This window comes from Protomyctophum bolini, assembly GCF_963924005.1.
Source record: "Protomyctophum bolini genome assembly, chromosome: 22".
Classification (NCBI taxonomy): Eukaryota; Metazoa; Chordata; class Actinopteri; order Myctophiformes; family Myctophidae; genus Protomyctophum; species Protomyctophum bolini.
The window spans coordinates 8845787-8851786 of record NC_137883.1 but is presented as its reverse complement, the minus strand read 5'-3'; positions in this window follow the sequence as shown (position 1 = coordinate 8851786).

Here is a 6000-nt window from a genome sequence, read left to right as displayed (position 1 = left end):
GGTCTGCGGACCAGCTGCCTTTGCGGCTGCGGGCCCCATGCAGGCTCTGGAACGCACTGCCCTTCACCATCAGATCTGCCCAGTCCATCGGTGTTTTTTAAATCCCTACTCAAAACCCATCTGTTCTCCCTTGCTTTTAATTGCACTTGAGTTCCCTTGTCTATTTTTATTGTTGCTCTTTGTCAACGCATGTACGTAAATATGTTATCGTTTCTATTTTCTTGCCTTCAATGTCATGTTGTATTTCTTCTTGTTCAGCACTTTGGTCGGCCTTGGCTGTTGGAAATGTGCTATATAAATAAAGTTTGATTGATTGATTATAGGAAAAAAAAAAAAGGTTAGAAAAAATAGCACATCCACAAGCTCACAACACATTGCCCTCAGAGGTGTATTTGAAAACTGTTGAATAGGATTCAAGTGGCTGAATACAAATTATTTGTTACTAGAGCTGTACGTGCCCGTCGGCTACCGGCCTACTTGAGAATGATGCAACTTGGGAACTTAATAATACCCGTTGTCAAGTGGACTGGTTAAGTAGGCTAATCAATTGTCAGGTGTGGGGTTGCCATGGCAATCAATTGGCTGAGGCTGGAAATTGCACAGGTGAGTGGATTCCCACTGGCAGAGGCTATAGCCTGAGCAGAGCCTTTTGTGGTGGTTCTGGAGAACCGTGGGTCCGCCCGACTCGATACCAGGCACTGCACTGCCTGTGGGGGCAAACGGTTCTCGAGTTACGTGCATTACAACCGTACACACACGCAGACATGCACGCACGCAGAGACGTGGCGCATTTATAGTAGGATTTCTATTTGTACGTTTTTCAAATTGATTAGGACATGGTTGATTTACATTTACATATTTTTTACACACACACACACACACACACACACACACACACACACACACACACACACACACACACACACACACACACACACACACACACACACACACACACACACACACACACACACACACACACACACACACACACTATTGTGAGAGTCAATCAGAAAATGGTGTCTATGATTCTGCCTCGTCTTCCCTCACTTTGAATGATACTCAGTTTTGCAAGACTTGTGGATGGTAAGCAGCATTCTGTCTATACTGTAGGTCTCACACAAGAAATTGTATTATGCAGAAAACACCCTTTTTTCCCAGTATTCTCAATGGCAGTTACTGCAAGTTCAGACAGGGATGTAGTTATACTATAGTACACTCAGGGGGGCAGTCAGACGGATATTTTGTGAAGCCACTAAGGAAATGAAAGTTCATATAATGGCCTGTTGTGGCGCTGTCATTGGGCTCAAAAAAACCCATAGCCCCATAGAAGTCCATGTATTTTGGCCCAACTTCACCTAGACTGTATTACCTTAATAAACATGGTCATGAATACTTTCTGCTTCCAGTCACTAGTTTAAAGTCTCATTTCTAATGTCATAATATTCTTTTTGGAAAATTATGGTCCCATTTATTAAAAACATGACCATAAAGTTGCGCATGTTCTGAGGGGCGTGGCTACCGTTACAGTCTATGAACGGGATCCCCCACCCACTCGAGTCAAAATAAAAACCAACGAAGAAGAAGGGGGAAGTCCCGCCTCGTTGTCTGGGCCAGCCAATGGGCCAGCTGGCCTGAACTGGGCCAAAACGGATCTAGAAAGATGGCGACTTCCATTGCAAGGACTGACAGGCTTCATTTTACGTTCACGTTAGACCCGTGGAACGCTTTGTCCATATTTTTTACAGTCTATGAGTACACTATAGGAGCACGGGGTAACTTTGAGATGATTATCTGGATTGGATACAACCTTCAAACAAATACTGTAGTTAAAACTGATTAAAGTTTGTTATGACTGTCTGTGTGTGTGTGTGTGTGTGTGTGTGTGTGTGTGTGTGTGTGTGTGTGTGTGTGTGTGTGTGTGTGTGAGTGAGAAAGAGAGTAAAATGCAGTTCTCAAAGTTGTCAAAATTGGGCATGTCTGATTCTGCCCTGGGAATTCGCTCTACATTACGTTTGATTTATATGTCTATATGTCTTAACTCGTGAAAAAGGTTTGGGGTGAAAGGTACAATTAACATGATAACGCTTTCAAGAAACCTTGTGACCTACAAACCTACTTAGAGTCATAACTATATGCTTATACAGTATCTACAAATGGTTGAACAACAAGTTTATTTCTCTAGGTCGAACACCAATTCTACTGGCTGGCAGTTCTTGGTCTTCTTCCTGCTATAGTATATATGTATAGCTATGCCAGATCTGCCATATTCTGCTAAAGTTTCCCCCAAAATACGGACGCTAGAGACCGGGTTCAAGTGGTTAAGACTGAGAGAGTCTCAAAATGGACGGATGAGTGCACCAGTACTTGGAATTATATGGTAGGCACTAGGCAGTATATAATGTCATAAGAAAATGTCTATTTTCGTTATAGAATAAATCGATACATTATTACTTTCTTTTGGCCTATACACTCCTAGACAATCCTTCAGTCTGAGTCCTTGGTGAATGTCATGAAGTCATCCCTGATGGATGCATCACAGCTGTCTATTCCAGGCAGACCTTCAGTAACACGGTGAGTAAGCAGGCTGCACGTCTCTCTGTTCATTCAGTATGTCTGTCTGTCAGTGCAGCTGTCATAAAATATAACTTCTGTCTGTCTGTCTGTCTGTCTGTCTGTCTGTCTGTCATGGCAGTCTCTCCCACGTTGCTCTTGCATGAACACCGTCTGTCCCGAGGCCAAGCTGATGTCATGTCAATATGAATGACAGACAGGGAACCATATATGGTTGTGTGTGTGTGTGTGTGTGTGTGTGTGTGTGTGTGAGCGCGCCAATCTTGTCCTGCTGTGCCAATCTCATAAACCAAATTTATTTCGCACACAGGCAGTATTTTATGTGAAGGACCCCCAAGTAAACCCGTATCTGAAAATATTGTTTGCCATGGACCCCCATACATGATTGTGTTATTAAAACGGCAGATCTACAAGCTCACAATGCTTGTAGATACGCTATTTGCAGATAGCTGATATAGGGTTGAAGTGCTTAAACTGATTTTGATATTTAATATATTTACAAATTTAGCTGGGTACAACTGGAACGGAACCGCCTCAAGAACCCCCGGGGGTCCCACGACCACAGTTTGAGAACCTCCAGTCGGCTAACTAAATGTAACTATAGGTATAACTCAAATAAATCCACATTTCTGTCATGTTTTATACCGTACTTTATAATGGAAGTCACTGGGACTCGTTGACCAAATTTGGGCACCGATGATCTGCCTTGATGATCCAGTTATAACTGTGCAGGCATACATGCACACTAGCTGTTTGTGCGTGTGTTCATGTGTGTGCACACTGTATGTAGGCCTATGTCATATGAGGTATATGAAGCGGGGATTGAACCCCGGGGCTCCCACTCGCCAGACCAACGCGCAACCTCCCGTGCCAATAGGGCTGAGCCCGATTGGCAGGGCTGGGTCTTGGGGGATACACCTACAAAGGGATTCATTACTAGAGCATGCAGCAGGAGATCACCGATGAGCTCATATACTGTGAATCTGTGATGCTATGATTCATGCAGTACATGGTGAATGCCTCTCTCCTTCTCTCACTGTCTGTCTTGTGTGTCTGACATGAGTCTTCATACCCTCTTGTGAAAGTTCAACTTTCACACTCCAGATTCGCCTGACTAAAGGCCAACTTATGCTGTGAACGACAAGTGTCGACTGACACGTGACATCACAGTACGTGTCTCACAACATTCTTAGTTTTGAGCATTCATGCTCTCTGCGACGCGCCGACACATTGCCGTTGCCAAAACACGTTGCCAAAACAACGAAGTGGATGTAGTCTTGTGCATCTTCCCAAACAATCAGTTCGTGGCATGTTATGAAGCATGCCTTAAAATGTTCCCACGCTAGGCCACACACACTGATACTTTGAGTGCCTATAACCGGAAGTATGGAAGCCCATCGCTACAGACATGCTTCTGCATTTAGGTTGTTACCAGGCTTTTCTCCTCAGAGATGGGGAAAGTCTGGGAACGAGGCAAACATTTTTGGCTCGTCAGAGCTCCTCTGTGACAATTTTTTATGTTGACGTCACTTTGGGCACATTGCAGGCACGTTGCAGGTGAGTCAGTAGGATACAACAGCAGTGACAACACAGAAATGTGTGTGGGAAGGAATTAATTGGCATAAGGGACTCAATTGGGGAGAAAAAGGGGGTAATAAAATACCCTCCCCCTATACCCAACCCAGGAATGGAATGGTACAATATTTGTATCAATCACAACACGAAATCAAAATACAAAACAGATGTTGAAAACAAGATGTGTGAATATTCCACAATTAGTTGACACAATAATCAGTAGTCTAGTCCTCCCTGCCATATTCAATTAATTGGATTCAGAGCGTCCATTAATGAGCCCCAAATTCAGTAGGAAACATTGCCCCTACCACCTCAGAACACAAGGTCAGAATACTCCGCTGACAAAACATCAGGAAGGCAGCAGGGCCCGACGGTGTTGTGCCAGCCACAATGAGACATTGCTGCCGACAACTTACCCTTGTCCTCACACCCATGTTTAATTGGTCACTCACATCATCAGCCGTGCCTGCTTGTCTGAGGTCAGCTGAGCCCGTTGCGGTGCCAAATTAACACAACATTACCTGTCTTAATCACTTAACCACTGATATACTTTGTTATACAATGATTTGAATAGCCCAGACTGAAAGGGATATTTCACTTTATAAAACAACTTGTAGTCATTTCATCGTCTACTCAGGCTTATGTGAACAGACAGACAGATATTTCAGAGACAGATATTTGATATTCATTTTAGCTGCCCCGCCCCCCACTATACAAACCCATTGTAACTACAAACTCCATTTTAACCATGATAAATTCATTGAAAACACCAGTTGTTTTTCTTCTGGTGACCGATACTGTCCTTATAATACGTGAGGGGGTCATGATTTTTCATTTACCGTTTTAATTTATTTTGTACAGTATATATATTTTTATTCTTTAGTGTCCTCCGTCCTCCAGGAGTCCTCATTCTCTTCCACAGGTCTGTCTAACAGAAGTGTGGATAATGCAGAGTCCTCTTTCTTCTCCAGCACCTTGAATACAAGTTCACATAATCCCGAGTTCTCTTCATTGATTTTTGTTCTGCGTTCAACAACTTCAACACCATTGTTCCTGTCAGTCTGCACTCTCTACAGGCATTGGGTGTTGTTATGCAGCGCTGTTTCAGTGGATCTTGTACTTTCTGTTCGGACAGGAAACACATTAAGATTGGTAATCATGTCTCACTGCCGAGGCCTTTACCATTAGCACCCCCAGGGGTGTCTTGTCTAAGTTGTCTGCATGCTCTATTTACACAAACAACTGTACTGTAGCTCTCATTCTGAGCCTGTTATGATGTACAGTATACGTTTGCTGATGACACTACTGTGGTAGTCATATTACTGTAGTCATATTTGAATCAATCTACCAGCTACCGCAGTAAAGTGGATGAGCCGGTGAGTTGGTTTAAAGCCAACAAGCGCGTACTCAACACTTCTAAAACTAAAGAACTGATTGTTGGCCAAAAGGTCCACCGTTGTACCATGCAGTATACCCAAGCGTACGAATAAGTCATGCTACAATGACTGGAGGGAGACTGTTGCCTTAACACCAATTGTCAACAACTGTTTTGAGAGACATGGTGAGAGATTACAGTCCTGCCCGCGCTATGCTGGATCTATGTGAGTTTGCATACCGGAAAAATAGATGTGTCAGCACTGCAGTCTAATGTATCCATTTCATTAACTTTTTTGTTTTTTTAATAGTCTCTCAAACAGCACCAGCCCTTGTACATTCCCTTGGAGGTTATGACTTTATTACCTCATTATTTGGGCTGAGATGCTAAAGTAAAACCTAAAAAAGGGAGACACACCGTGGCCATGGTTCTCCACACCGCGCCCTCACTCACTTGGACAAGAGAGGGAGCAACAA